Raw genomic sequence first — 16,976 nt, forward strand, 5'->3', positions numbered from 1 at the left:
TATCTGTAATTATTAGATTTTTGGCATTATCACGTGTGACTGGGATATCTTTATCTTCCATTCCTCCATGCACTGCTTGTGTCAGCACCTGCGCAAGGTGACTCTCCTAGAGGGGGCGTGTCTTCTCATCTCCCAGGCTGCTGTGATGAAGTGAGCGCTTATAGTTCCGCTGGACGTCCACCCGTCTGTCATGAGCGCAACAGCTGATGCTCGGGATAGTTCATCCACAACTTTTTTCTTCTCCTGCTCATAAGGATCTGGCACAATCTTATTGCTGAAGTGGGTGCGCGACGGGATGTCGTAACGTGGTTCAAGCACGTTCAGCATGTGTTTAAAACCCTCGTTTTGCACAACCGAGTCTGCACTTATAAACACACCGATTCAATGGCGGGGGCGTTCAAGCTCCTCCGTTACTCCGCTCGCCATGACCACGCTGTGTGTGGACTGAACGTGACAACAACTTTTTTTTGTTTGTTTCATATATCAAACCGCGGATCACTTGTGTGCGTCATCCCCTCCCCCCACCCCCCCACACACACATAGACCGCGCCTCTTTTCTTCTCTCCGGCTTGTGACAGAGGAAGTTTCAGAAGAACGCGACACCGCAGCGCTTCTGTTTCTAGCCGATACTACATCAAAAGTAACGTAAAATAACGCAGTAACGCATCATGTAGTAACGGTAACTAAATTACTGAATAAAAAAAAATAACGCGTTAGATTACTAGTTACCGCCGAAACTAACGGCGTTACAGTAACGCATTACTTTGTAACGCGTTAGTCCCAACACTGCCTCTGAGGCTGACTCACCGAACCCCTAGGGTTCGATCGAACCCAGGTTAAGAACCACTGCCCTAAACCATTATATTCTATTTAAATTCCATAAACAGAATTCATTTTAAAATAATCTGTCATGTACAGTACAGGCCAAAAGTTTGGACACACCTTCTCATTCAATGCGTTTTCTTTATTTCCATGACTATTTACATTGTAGATTGTCACTGAAGGCATCAAAACTATGAATGAACACATGTGGAGTTATGTACTTAACAAAAAAAAGGTGAAATAACTGAAAACATGTTTTATATTCTAGTTTCTTCAAAATAGCCACCCTTTGCTCTGATTACTGCTTGCACACTCTTGGCATTCTCTCGATGAGCTTCAAGCACACCTGTGATTGAACACCATTTCAGGTGAATACCTCTTGAAGCTCATCGAGAGAATGCCAAGAGTGTGCAAAGCAGTAATCAGAGCAAAGGGTGGCTGTTTTAAATAAACTATAATATTTTCAGTTATTTCACCTTGTTTTTGTTAAGTACATAAATCCACATGTGTTCATTCATAGTTGTGATGCCTTCAGTGACAATCTACAATGTAAATAGTGATGAAAATAAAGAAAATGCATTGAATGAGAAGGTGTGTCTAAACTTTTGGCCTGTACTGTATAGCCTGACACACATCACACTGACTCTATTAAAAAGGCAATGTGTTGTTTTTTGTTTTAGCAGATGATAGAACCTTTATTTAACCAGATAAATTAAGAGATTTAAGTGACTACAGTAATACAAATAGGTAGCTAAACACACCTGGCATGCACGTTCGACTGTGAAGCTGTTTTTTGTTGCTTATGGACTCTATGGCAGCTCATGAAACAGGAAATAAAGAGAGTGTAAAAAATTAAGCTGGGTGAATTTACAGAGCATGTCTGGCAAGGAAATAATAGCCAGTGTAATGTGTGTGTGTTTGTGTGTGCATGTGTGTGTCTGGATGTTCAACTGTTCATAAACTTGTACGGGAAATGCACATGTATGCTAGGCTGCACAGGACTATCAAGATCCGGGGTTCCGTTTGTTTGACCGAGAACATTCTATAGGTGAACGGGTGCTTCCCTGATTACCATGTGTCAGGCGACAAGCGAGAAGGTCAATGTGAATGCAATGCTGTTTTATTCATTCACAGGCACATGGTGTCATGAAACATTGATGGGCCTCCTCTCATTTACACTGACGCCTAAATGGAAGTTTAAACCCCGGCTGAAAAGGGAGAGTAATGTGAGAAAAAGGAGTACAAACAAATAAGGCCGATGTACTAAATTGCATGAAACTTCACATAATCATCATTACATTAAGATATAAACACAAATTACAGAAGCTTTTTTTCCGCCCCACTTTTTGTATGAGTTGGTATATGGTAGTAATTACCGCTAAAATCGTGCCCGGTTTTAGAACACAATCCCAGTTATTGTACAGACAATGCAATGCACGAAACAAATTAGTCTGTTTGCCAGCGTATCATTACAAGGATCGAATAGCCAAACAATGTACTTTTTAATTATTTTTTTTACTGATTATGTCAAAATAAGCCACCACAACTTGATGAACAAGTTGGGAAACACTAGCCTATTACATTTTTGACAGAGAGATGTTGCTCTCATCCACTTCTCCCTCAACACTCCTTGTCGTGTTCACCAAACACAAATCTTCAATAGAGGTAAAAGTGATGTTAAAACTTAATGTATCCATTTCACTTTGCATTAATATGTATGTCATATTGTTTTCGGCATATACAACTATAAATATTCTCAATAAAATGTGTTGTGTTGTGCTAGAATGGGTTAATTTAATTTACATTATGGGAAAAATTGCTTCGGTTTTCATTCTATTAGGTTCTTTTCAGACATTCTGTAACAGAAACATAGGTACTAGTGTACTTATTAAGAGACTTATAAATTCAAATGCCCCTTAAAGTCGAAAACATCTTGAAACAATGCACTTTTGAAGTCAAAACTTTAGCGGTCAAATTGCTGTCATGCAAGACCTTTGCATTAATCATCGTCTATTCTGTCTTATAAATGTTGTTACAAAGTTGGATACTAATGTTAAACAATGCCAAAGCATTACATCATAAAACTCAAGCATTACGGCGTGAGCATGCACGCAGTTTTAGATGTCTCTGTTTGCATGGTTTAGCAGGCTGGCTACGTTGTGACCTCAAAGTGAAGTGGATGTACTTATTTGGAAATGAATTCAAGGTCGAGCTCCTCCCCCTCTGCTTCATTGCTTCATGCTATGAGGAGTCACAAAAGAAGGTATGATTAAATATTACTGTCATCTAATCGTGGCATGTGCATAATAACACAAATGTGCAAAATGCATGATGTAAATGCTGCGTTGAAGTGTATTTTCAACCGTGTCTAGAAGAAAAAAGCGGTGACGACAGTGTACATTTTCAAAAAATACATTTTGACACTTTTGGAAAGTTTGGGGGCGTTTTCATTTGCAAACTGAGAACGGCTCCACAAACAAATATCTTGCGGATAAACTCAAAAACGGTTTATTGAAGTGACTGTGAAGCGACATTTACACCAAAGCATATCCAATATGTATTGTCCAGACCAGGGGTGTCCAAACGTTTTGACTTGAGGGCCACATTGGATTAAAAAGAATTGGTCCAGGGCCGAAAAGCGACTGCATGTTAAGTATATATATATATATATATATATATATATATATATATATATATATATATATATGTATATATATATATGGATATACAGAGAGAGAGAGAGAGAGAGAGAGAGAGAGAGAGAGAGAGAGATAGAGAGAGAGAGAGAGAGAGAGAGAGAGAGAGAGAGAGAGAGAGAGAGACTATACACAAATGGTCTGTAAATAGTATATTAATATTACCGGTATGTATATAATACAATTAATATAATTGAATATTAAAATTTGACTCCTACCATTTTTACTTCCGTTACGACCTCCTCAACATTTTGTAATCAATCAAAAATATCAAGCAGCTAAAATGTGCCAAACATAGATAAGTGTGCCGAGTGTTTTGCAATTTTCCCATCATGCTTTGTACTGGATTTAAATGGGTGTAATTTCGATTGTCTTTATAGTGAATGGAGGTTTTTTTTATAATATCCAAAAAGTTCAGTGACCATGTCTGTTGACATTTTGTGTTGGTTGGATTTTTTTTTTTGCACCATGACTAGGGAGGGTTGAATGCATTGGGTCATATAGGTAAAAGCTGCACATTGCATTCAAGACACAAGTAAATAGCAGCATCTATGTAGTCAGACTTTTAAAATTAATGTAATCTCTCCACAGGTACGATTCTGTATTAGTTTCCTGACGTCTCGAGGGTTTTGATGGACCGCACTTGGCCCGCGGGCCATGGTTTAGACACCCCTGATCTAGACCACAAGGAAATGCTTCCAATATAGATTGTAATCATCATAGGTCCCCTATCAGGATTAACTCCATATGTATGTTTTAGCATCTTGATGTTTGTTGTGATGCTAATTCTCTGTTCGGCTAATCAACACAATATGGCTGACAACAACAACAATACATTTCTATTTCTATTCATATTTATGGTAAAATAGTTTTTAAATACGAACACATCGGATGTCAACCAGTATCACAGAAGGGAGCCAACAGAAATGTGCTAAAAATCGCTTCTGATCAGTGGCAGCTTGCCAAGATGTGGTGATGCAACCATCAAGTGGGTAAGGGACAAAATTGCTTGAGTCACAATATCACAATTAATATCAACAACTACCGGTATCACAAGCGTGAATAAGGTGCAGGAGAAGTGAACTCTGAGGATGGACAGCGGAGAAAAGAAACTGATACTAACACTGGACACATGTTGCAGCGATATTTGCTGCAGCAGAAGCTGTGCATCACAATTAAAGCTGCAAATACAAACCACCAATACAATAAGATAATACAATGCATACACAGTTAGTTGTATTTTTTTGGGCAAACTGCCTCTTGCAGCAAAGGAGCATGCATGGCTGACAGCATATACTGAAAAGCCATTACACACACCCAAAACAGCCCCTGCTACATTACAACCTGCCATAGCATACCTTATGTGACGCAGGGCTGATTCTAGCAGCTAACAACACAGCTTCCAAAGTTGTTGATTTTCCGGTTTCTCTACTGCCGAGCACAGCAACGTCCGATGCTGCGTAAGTCTAATGGCGACTGCTCCACACCCTCCCATCTCAAAGTTCCCTCCTGGAGACCGTGCTGCTTCTTCCATCACTCTCTGAGCAGCAAACAGGGATGAGAGGAGTGTGCGGCTTTACGTGAGCAAGGGAGACTCATTGCTGATATCATGCTACGATGGAGCCTGTTTGTTTGGACAAGACCAAGGAATTGAGTAAAGGAAACTAAAAACTTAAAAATAAGATGAACGATGACAAAACTCAAACGCTCGGCATCTTTTTTTCCCTCCATCTTGAATACTCGCAAGAGAAGCATCAGACAAAAACAAATGTGCTTTTTTTTTTTTCGATAAAAGGAGCTACACTGAGCAGAAGAAAACATGCCGAGGCAAGACGGAGCAGAATCAGAGTTTGCAGGCGCCCGAGCAGATTCTGCTGTTGCCATAGAGACAGTACAGCTGGGGCGATGAAAGAGCACGGGGAGGGTGACGGGGATGGTGAAGTTGAGGATAAAGAGGAAGTGACAGTGCTGCATCCTCTCTTTAGCTGTACAAGGATGAGTGATTATTTTCAACATGCAGCACGCTCAAGATCATTTACATTATTTGGGTGCCTTTAACATACTGTATTCCTGCAACCTTCATCACTATTAGAGCATACTTGCCAACCTTGAGACCTCCGAATTCGGGAGATTTAGGGGGGAGTTTGAGGTAGGCGGGGGCGGGGCGGGGCAGGGTTAAGGGGAGAGGAGTATATTTATAGCTAGAATTCACTGAAAGTCAAGTATTTCATATATATATATGAAATACTTGACTTTCAGTGAAAGTCAAGTATTTCATATATATATATATATATATATATATATATATATATATATATATATATATATATATATATATATATATATATATATGAAATACTTGACTTTCAGTGATTTCTAGCTATATATATATATATGTATTTTGTTATATATATATATATATATATATATATATATATATATATATATATATATATATATATATATACATATAAATAAAATAAATACTTGAATTTCAGTGTTAATTTATTTACACTTACAAACACATAAGTTAAAGTTAAAGTACCAATGATTGTCACACACACACTAGGTGTGGTGAAATGTGTCCTCTGCATTTGACCCATCCCCTTGATCACCCCCGAGGTGAGGGGAGCAGTGGGCAGCAGCGGTGCCGCGCCCGGGAATCATGCCTTAAGTCCGGCTGGAAATCGGGAGAAATTCGGGAGAATGGTTGTCCCGGGAGATTTTCAGGAGAGGCACTGAAATTCGGGAGTCTCCGGAAAATTCGGGAGGGTTGGCAAGTATGTATTAGAGCTACATAAAGAAGGGGGAGGTGAGCTATAATTGAACTGCAACTTCATCAGTCAGTAGTGCTGAAACACCGGGGAGAGATTTCGGTCCAGCAGTATTTACACATAGCAACACATTGGCACTGAAAATTGAGACATTTTGCACAATATATGTGCATCACCTAAATGATATATGTTGTAATTTGTGATTCAATTGAAAGTCAAGCTAATCTTGTCTTGGTTCAAATCCTTTGAGATGGTTCATATAAAGGCAACGATGAACCTAATAGGTTACTTTAAACAGTAGAGTGAAGGCCAATGCAAAGAAAACAAAAGGAGGGCAGCCAATACTGATGTAATACCATCCAGGTCATTCATTAACACATGCACATCTTCTGCAGCCTGTGTTGAATGATGTTAGCATGCAGGCTCGTAATTCAAGTTTTCATTACATATTTGTATTGTTGTTTTTGATGAAACAATTGTATTGTTGATCATTTAGGTAATCATTATTCATTATCGATAGTGCTATTTCTATTCGAATTTGTATTGCTCCATTTATAGTGCAATAATGTTCACAGTCATGTTCGTGTTATTACAATCTACTTCATTAACTGCTTTTCGTATCAAATGTCTACATATCGTATTTGCTGATAATGTTCTGTGGTTGTCGTTGTTGTCTCTCCATCGTATCCCCCCGCAATTTCCCCCTCTGTCTTCCTTTTTTTCTCTTTTTATTTCCTCCTGCTGTGGTCCGGCTTCGCCAAACATTAAATAAATCCATTTAATGAAGTCAAATACAAATAAGGCAACAAGAGACGTATCCCACACTTCTCTTTTGTAAAGTAAAACTGTACAGCAGATATGGGCATCTACTTAAACAATATGATTTGACTGAGTGGCTGTTCAAGACAAAAAAAGCATGCAGGCTAGCTCTTTCTTTTACAAAATGACACAGATGATTTTGGGTACCACAATGTGTTGTCTACTCTGAATGTGTATATTCATGCATACAAGCTATTTTTTGGGGCAAAATCTTTATACTCTATATGTATATTATTGCTTTTGTGGCTTACAGTGAGGGGAATAATTATGATTATTGTGTTCTTTTTCAATAAAGCCCAGGTGTCAACTATTTATCTTAAAGCCTTTTTAGCCATCATTTATGTGGCCCGTGGTAAGCCTGGAAATTACATCAATAAAGGACTTCCTATTTTCTTACTACATGTATTTGTTCTTTGCGTTTTGATAGAAAAAATACATGGACATCATGCAATTGCATATTTTCATGTAATTACAAACAGTGGTACTGTACCCTTTTTCCATTTACAGTAATGTCCTGTAAAAACAATAGATTTTATGGTTAAAATAAAAAAAAAGTTGGATATTTTAATTAATTTATCTTTTCTTACTACATGTATATGTATAAAATGGCGGACTACAATGGCAGACTCGTGCAAAGCTCTTCGGGTAATTATATATATATATATATATATATATATATATATATATATATATATATATATATATATATATATATATATATATATAATATTTCTCACGCACTCAAGTGCGCACTTGCTGCGGCGCGAGCGTGATGATGTCACGTTATCAATGGGAAACTGCATTTTTAGACAATATGATTTGTCTGAGCGGCTATAGGAGACACCGAGAGTAACAAGCGGTAGAAAATGGATTAGAAAGGACAGATTTTTAAAAATTATTTTAAAAAATACCGCCCGAATGCAGCTGAGATAGGCTTCAGCACCCCCATAAAAAATGGATGGATGGAGATATATATACATCCATCCATCCATTTTCTACCGCTTATTCCCTTTGGGTCGCGGGGGGCGCTGGAGCCTATCTCAGCTACAATCGGGCGGAAGGCGGGGTACACCCTGGACAAGTCGCCACCTCATCGCAGTAATATATACATTATTATTATAATTTTTTTTAACTTGGGACTTCCCGCGGGCTGGATTTTGGACACTCGAGCTGTTCTCTGTGTCACAGTGCTGATCATCTGTTCACTTCCTGTGTTCAATAGGAACACATTGTACCGTTTTCTTTATTCATAAAAGACGAGGATAAGGCTATGTAATAGCAGAGTTGATAGACATAATAATATGATGCAACCGAGGTATATTTTTAGAAGAGTGTACAGTACTTGAATATTTGGATTCTCCGGCCACAACTAAACTATGATCTCACAGATAATAGCAGCCTCATGTGTGTTTATTATTCGTTTGTTCCTTTAGCAGCAGCAATCAGAACGCAATCTCTGCCACAAATGTGCAACCAGGGACGGGGAGGCACCGTTTGCGAGAGTGGCCGTGCCCAGCAACCTGAGGGTTTCTGGTTCGATCCCCACCTTCTACCAACCTAGTCACATCCATTGTGTCCTTGAGCAAGACACTTCACCCTTGCTCCTGATGGGTCGTGGTAAGTGCCTTGCATGGCAGCTCCCGCCATCAGTGTGTGAATGTGTGTGTGAGTGGGTGAATGTGGAAATAGGTTCAAAGCGCTTTGAGTACCTTGAAGGTAGAAAAATGCTGTACAAGTATAACCCATTTACCATTATATAATGCATATTATGCAATGATTTTATGCAATATAATTATTTCAGACGGATACAACTTTTTTTTTTTTTTTTTCCTGAGGGAACTCTCCTGAATGAATCAATAACGTACTATCTATCTATCTGAAACATTCAGGCTGATCCAGATACCAAAGGCATGCACACACTGTAAATGTGTACGTATTACATTGCAACAGGCCCATATGCTGACCATTACTAAGGACATTGAATCTGAATCAATTTAGAATCTAACACATTATAGAATCTGCAGCATTTCCACACATACTGAAATAACAGGATCGATAGCAAATATGTTCCAATGAATGCAATCTACATTAAAATGAATAAAACCAAAAATACCGAACTGATTGCGATTAATTTGTATTTGCATTTTTTTTCTTCAAGAAAGCAATCTCTGCCACAAATCCGCAACTATGTGAATAAAAACACTGCAAATTTCAGACGGATATAACATTCAGGCTGATCCAGTTAATGATACCAAAGGCATGGAAACACTGTAAATGTGTATGTATTACACATACACTGCAGCAGGCCCATATGCTTATAATGAAATAACAGGATCGATAGCAAGTATGTTCCAATTAATGCAATCTATATTAAAATGAATAAAACAAAAAATACCTAAGTGATTGCCATTAATTTGTATTTGCATTTTTTTTTTCAGGAAGCAATCTCTGCCACAAATGCACAACTATGTCAATAAAAACACTGCAAATTTCAGACGGATATGACATTCAGGCTGATCCGGGTAATGATACCAAAGGCATGGACACACTGTAAATGTGTATGTATTACACTGCAACAGGCCCATATACTGACCATGACTAAGGATATTGAGTCTGAATCAATTTAGAATCTAACATCCAACAATCTGGGCGGTATAGCTCGGTTGGTAGAGCGGCTGTGCCAGCAACTTGAGGGTTCCAGGTTCGATCCCCGCTTCCGCCATCCTAGTCACTGCCGTTGTGTCCTTGGGCAAGACACTTTACCCACCTGCTCCCAGTGCCACCCACACTGGTTTAAATGTAACTTAGATATTGGGTTTCAATATGTAAAGCGCTTTGAGTCACTAGAGAAAAGCGCTATATAAATATAATTCACTTCACTTCAACACATATTAGAATCTGCAGCATTTCCACACATACTGAAATAACAGGATTGATAGCAAATATGTTCCAATGGATGCAATCTATATTAAAATGAATAAAACAAAAAATACCTAAGTGATTGCCATTAATTTGTATTTGCATTTTTTTTTTTTATCAGGAAGCAATCTCTGCCACAAATGCGCAACTATGTGAATAAAAACACTGCAAATTTCAGACGGATATAACATTCAGGCTGATCCGGGTAATGATACCAAAGGCATGGACACACTGTAAATGTGTATGTATTACATACACTGCAACATGCCCATATGCTTACCATGACTAAGGATATTGAGTCTGAATCAATTTAGAATCTTAACACATATTAAAATCTGCAGCATTTCCACACATACTGAAATAACAGGATTGATAGCAAATATGTTCCAATGAATGCAATCTATATTAAAACGAATAAAACAAAAAATACATAACTGATTGCGAATCATTTGTATTTTTGATTCGCAATCTCTGCCACAAATGCACAACTATGTGAATAAAAACTCAGCAAATTTCAGACGGATACAACATTCAGGCTGATGATACCAAAGGCATGGACACACTGTAAATGTGTATGTATTACACTGCAACAGGCCCATATACTGACCATGACTAAGGATATTGAGTTTGAATCAATTTAGAATCTTAACACATATTAAAATCTGCAGCATTTCCACACATACTGAAATAACAGGATCGATAGCAAATATGTTCCAATGAATGCAATCTACATTAAAATGAATAAAACAAAAAATACCGAACTAATTGCGATTAATTTGTATTTGCATTTTTTTCCCTCCAGAAAGCAATCTCTGCCACCAATGCGCAACTATGTGAATAAAAACACTGCAAATTTCAGACGGATATAACATTCAGGCTGATCCAGGTAATGATACCAAAGGCATGGACACACTGTAAATGTGTATGTATTACACTGCAACAGGCCCATATGCTTATACTGAAATAACAGGATTGATAGCAAATATGCTCCAATGAATGCAATATATGTTAAAATGAATAAAACAAAAAATACCTAACTGATTGCGATTAAGTTGTATTTGCATTTTTTTGTTGTTGTATTTGACGTCTTACTAATGGCTTTGTTTGACAAGAGCGTGAACCTGCAATGTTATTATGACGCCTGCATGTGTCTGCATGCGAAACAAACGGCGCCGTTTGACACAAATCATTCTCGTGGGATATTGAAATAGCAAACAAAAATGTAGAATCTTACCTTAAAAATGTCGTCCGGTATTAATGGAATGATTTCTTTCCGCAAATAGACGAGGCGATAACTTAAGCCAGGTTAATTCCCAACGAAGGAGACGCGCGCACGCGCACTGACAGTGGCGGTGGGAGGGGGGGGCTAAGAGGGGCGGGGGGGGTGAGAGTAGCTAGCTAACATGGCTAACTGTTGCTAGCATCGCAAGGAGGGAGTAAACACACGCACACACGCCGACCTACCTTCAGCTCCAGTCCGCTTCTCGCTGTCATTTAACCGGCCTCCGTGTCATGGTGGACACCGGCGGGCGTTCTCATGGTCACGGCCGTGTCGTGGCCTGGGTACGACACAGCTGACGCGGGGTGACAGCGCCAGGAGCGCGCGGCTCAGCACTGTCATGAACGCGCAGCTCAAGCACAAATAAAATGTAAAAATAATAATAATAAAAATGAAGGACTAGTTTAGTATTAGTGTCGTACTAGTAGCTAAGAGGTGTGTGTAAAGGGGGTGGGGTGGTTACAAAAGGTATACTTTAGCACTTCCATCCACTAATGCGATGAGGTCATGGTTTAGAAGCCGGGCGGGGAGAGAGAAAAAAATAGGAAATATGGGGTTGACGTCACTTTCAGCCAATCAGAGCTCGCTGCTCCGGGGTTGAATGACGTAAAGGTGTGGTAGAGGATTAAAGGGCCTGCCCGACTTTTTTTTTTTTTTTTTTTTTTTTTTTTTAAAGGAGACACGTTTATAAGTGTGACGACTGTATGTCATATAATGATAAAGCTTCAAAGATAAAAGACATAAAATGACATGTTGCATATCAGTGTGCTATTTTACTTTAGTCACCTCATGTAACCTATTAAACATAACATTGACACTATAGCGCTGCAACTAATGATTATTTTAATAGTCGACTCGTCAGCGATTATTTTTTTTTTTAGTCAACTTATCAAACAAGTATTGCTCTTGTTCTGCAGTGAATGTCTTTTTTTAAATTCTTGATTTAAAATGAGGACTGCAAATATTAATGAAGATATAAATAACAAGAAAATATGTCAGGTTTTATTTAAAGGCTAATTTCTACCTGTAGTGCCCAGACAAGTTGGTGCATAAATACAATCAAATAACCATAACGTCAGCAATAAAAATACAGAGAAAAGTCAGGATCACCACCACAAACATTATTAATGTAATTAAAGAAGAGTTAAAAAAAAAAAAAAAGGTAATTACTTTAAAAACAATAATAAAATGAAAAATAAAAACAAAAAAAGTGATTTATATTTCTATTTATAAATGAAATTTTAAATGGGTATTTGGTGGGTAGATTTTGAAATGTATTGTATTGTACTGTATTTGTATATTATATGATAATGTATATTTTAACTGTGGGTCCCTGTCCATAAGCTGTGTGCTTATAGGGATGACATTTTTGCAGAACAGAATCTGATATGAACAAAAAAAACAATAATGATATACTGTCTGTAAATAAATAAATGTATTTGTTTTTTGTCTGTTGTTGAGTCAACTAATTTCTAAAACCTATTACAGTAAATGTTATAGTAACAAAAAAAACATAAAGGTTTAATGTCTTCCACAATATATACCCACAGTGAAAAATACGTGAACAGACTTAAAGTGCAATGCGTACAGTAAACATGATATTCAGTGCAAAAAGTATATATTTTTTCAACACTCTGAGAGTTATTTAGCTGCATTTATGATTTAAAGAAATAAAACGAAGTTGGTAGAGTGGCCATGCCAGCAATCGGAGGGTTGCTGGTTACTGGGATTCAATCCCCACCTACTACCATCCTAGTCACGTCCGTTGTGTCCTTGGGCAAGACACTTCACCCCTTGCTCCTGATGGCTGCTGGTTAGCGCCTTGCATGGCAGCTCCCGCCATCAGTGTGTGAATGTGTGTGTGAATGGGTGAATGTGGAAATACTGTCAAAGCGCTTTGAGTACCTTGAAGGTAGAAAAGCGCTATACAAGTATAACCCATTTATCATTTATTTATAAGTGTAGACCTGAACATTCCTGGCCTCTATCAATTATTATTTTATTAAGCGACTTGTTGACAATAACACATCAAATTGTGTTTTGTATAATCAATGTTTTGTTTATTTTATATTATCAATGTTTATTATGTCGATTAATCATTGCAGCCCTATTTGGTACTTTATGTAGCATTAAAAGATTACAGTTGGTACAAAATGCGGCTGCTAGACTTTTGACAAGAACAATAACGTTTGATCATATTACGCCTATACTGGCTCACCTGCACTGGCTTCCTGTGCACTTAAGATGTGACTTTAAGGTTTTACTACTTACGTATAAAATACTACACGGCCTAGCTCCAGCCTATCTTGCCGATTGTATTGTACCATATGTCCCGGCAAGAAATCTGCGTTCAAAGAACTCTGGCTTATTAGTGATTCCCAGAGCCCAAAAAAAGTCTGCGGGCTATAGAGCGTTTTCTATTCGGGTTCCAGTACTCTGGAATGCCCTCCCGGTAACAGTTAGAGATGCTACCTCAGTAGAAGCATTTAAGTCCCATCTTAAAACTCATTTGTATACTCTAGCCTTTAAATAGACCCACTTTTTTAGACCAGTTGATCTGCCGTTTCTTTTTCTTTCTCCTCTGCTCCCCCCTATCCCTTGTGGGGGGGGAGACACACAGGTCCGGTGGCCATGGATGAAGTGCTGGCTGTCCAGAGTCGGAATCCGGGGTGGACCGCTCGCCTCTGCATCGGTTGGGAACATCTCTGCGCTGCTGACCCGTCTCCGCTCGGGATGGTTTCCTGCTGGCCCCACTATGGACTGGACTCTTACTATTATGTTGGATCCACTGTGGACTGGACTCTCACAATATTATGTCAGACCCCCTCGACATCCATTGTATTCGGTCTGCCCTACAGGGGGCGGGGGGTTACCCACATATGCAGTCCTCTCCAAGGTTTCTCATAGTCATTCACATCGACGTTCCACTGGGGTGAGTTTTTCCTTGTCCTTATGTGGGCTCTGTACCGAGGATGTCGTTGTGGCTTGTGCAGCCCTTTGAGACACTTGTGATTTAGGGCTATATAAATAAACATTGATTGACTGATTGATTGAATTCTCTGGGGATATTTAATTGAGCGGAACTTGTAGCTTAGCTTACTACTACATTTTCCAAGTAGCTTGTCCATCACTGGTAAAATCACTACTTACTTGTACACAAGCCATACGAGGCAGCTGTATTGATGAGTATTTTGTCCGTAGAAAATTTTTGAAATATTTGCGGTTGTTCGCACGTGCGGGCATACTCAGTAGCGCTGGGTAGCAGACATCGTTGGGTATCAGTTATCGACAGAAGACCGGACGTACTACGTGGCTGCTTTGGGACGCGGTTCAGATTTTCTGAGGAGACTCAGCATCACAAACCGCCGAAACTCCATTGAAAATGTGGGCTTTTGGAATTTAGATTGAGAATAAAAACATAACAGCGCATGGTATTAAATCTAACAGCAAATTTAATCCAAGCCTTTTACCAATCTGTGAGCAGTATGAACTACACAAAAATATATAATTATGAATCATATTCGGTACTATACCGCCTCGAAAAAGTAAGGATCCCAATAGAATGGCAAATGACACAATATGATACTGCATATGTCAGCAGACTAATTAGGAGTCTTTTTTTTTTGTTTACTTAATACTAAAAGACAAGTTGTCTAGTATGTTCACTATTTTATTTAAGAAACATATGTTTTGTGGTCCCCTTTATTTAGAAAAGTATCAAAAAGTACCGAAAAGTATGGAAATACATTTACTGCAATTTTCTGGTGGTTAAATAGTTTATGCAACTTCCTTTAGTGTCACATGACGTGGGTTAAATTCTTGGCAGTGTCATTGTTATTATTAGACGTCAACAATTGTCTTACAAGAGGAGTCACTCCATACTCGGTGGTGGTATAGAATACTATAATAGCTACACCTGACCCTGGTGAAGACTGACGCTTTTATGGGTGCCCAGGGGCGCCGCTAGGGATTTTGGGCCCCATGAAAATAATCTTTACAGGGCCCCCAACAGTGTCATTATTTTTTCTGTATTATAATTTCATCATCATTAGGGGCCTCTCTGGGCCCCCCTCCATAATGGGCCCCTAGAATCCGTCTCCTTTACCCCCCCGTTTCGGCGCCCCTGGGTGCCACCCCTGAAACAACTGCTGTTTATTCTAATAAATTGTCAACTGTGTAGTACATGATAGTACCTTGAATCAGGGCGTCTCTTATTCATGCTTTAACTTTAATTTAGCTGAATAAAAAGACATATTTAAAATGAATGTGATGCTGGTTGATGGTGCATTATGATGACGCGCTGATTTACATTCTTCTATACTGACATCTAGCGGCGGGTTGGGTAACTTGTTTCATTTTTTTAAGGACCTCATCATCATCATGGGTTTATTGGTCTTGTAGGTGTGTTTGCAGGACAGGACCAAGACACAAACAGGTTCATGAAAATCTATTTTTATTTGAACGCAAAAACTCCAAACTTAAAGCAATACTGTAGCAGAAGAGAGGAATACTGATTGCTGTTTTTTTAATGTATGTTGACAATGTTGCTCAGAATGAGATCATGTAAGCAACAAAAACAAGCAAAGTAACAATGACTTAGTCAAGTTCAGTGGACATAATCACAGGATTATGTAAAGTTGCCTTTTTTTAAATTCTCTGTCTATAACCTACACAGATCAGATCAATTGTCTATTAATGCTGCTGAGATGGTTCGTAACTGATTTAGCTGCCTTGCACATGTAGCAATGTGGCTGATATTTAAAGATGGAGACCGTGTTACTCAGTCTGAGGTAAAAAATGATGCAAGAAAACAATAAAAGCACATATACTGTAGCAAAGCATATTAAAGCAAAGCCTAAACATAATCATACTACCAAAGACTGAACATAATATTTTTTTGTGTACTGGGTAAGGTATCTTAGGCAGTTGTCACATTTTGTCAATTCTTGCAATATACATTGTTCTATATCCACAGTATGAGCTACATACATGTCATGGTGGAGATGGAAATGTACACAAGGCATCTACACAAAAAGGATTGTATCAAAATGTTCTAAAAATATCTCTGGTTCACAAAAAGCAAACTGTATCAAAAGCATTGGCCGAGAGCAAGCAAATATGTTAGGCTTTAAAACTTTTACACAACGAAAAGCAGGACAACTGATCACTTTGATTGCGGACCTATGGAGTCCCATAGCACATGCAATCCAATAAACGATACCAAGAAAAGAAACCAAAGCTCAACATAAGAGAGACAACCTTAGTTGCTCTATTGTGCTTCATACAGTTCAGGCCTGACCTTTCTATACAACAATCATGGGCGTCTTCACGGATGTGCTGGAGCTACGATTAAGAGAGCAGAGGCTTCACAGAGAAACCCAGAAGAATATGACAGGGCTCTACAACTGGCGGCCTAGGGGCCAAATCCGGCCCGGGAATGATACTATGCCGTCCCGCGGGATCAGTTCAAAACTTAGGAGACAAACATTTTTGCAGAAAATTCCTAAAAACACTTGTGTGCTCCTGTTCTATAGAGGAACTTGGACCACTGTAAACACATTAGCAGATCCTAACCTTGCTTGCAAACATCGAACACTGGGATCCAAACTTGGGAATTACATAACTGAGGTGTTCCTCAAGACACCCCTTTAAGTCCTCTCCTTTTTT

The 16,976-nt window shown here is 38.7% G+C and overlaps 1 protein-coding gene across 3 annotated transcripts in view; it reads right to left on the bottom strand.

Annotated features, from left to right (window-relative positions):
• dusp8a (dual specificity phosphatase 8a) overlaps positions 1–11,816 on the bottom strand; it is an 82,725-nt gene extending 70,909 nt beyond the window's left edge. The window contains exon 1 of one of the 3 annotated variants that reach the window (XM_061970028.2): positions 11,495–11,816. The gene's annotated coding sequence lies outside the window, so the exon portion shown is untranslated. Of the gene's footprint in view, positions 1–4,876; positions 5,037–11,264; positions 11,360–11,494 lie in introns of those variants that run through there. The other 2 variants (XM_061970029.1, XM_061970030.2) reach the window with 2 other exon arrangements.
• Positions 11,817–16,976: the final 5,160 nt, after the last annotated feature.

The sequence above is a fragment of the Nerophis lumbriciformis genome, linkage group LG10 (assembly GCF_033978685.3).
Source record: "Nerophis lumbriciformis linkage group LG10, RoL_Nlum_v2.1, whole genome shotgun sequence".
Classification (NCBI taxonomy): Eukaryota; Metazoa; Chordata; class Actinopteri; order Syngnathiformes; family Syngnathidae; genus Nerophis; species Nerophis lumbriciformis.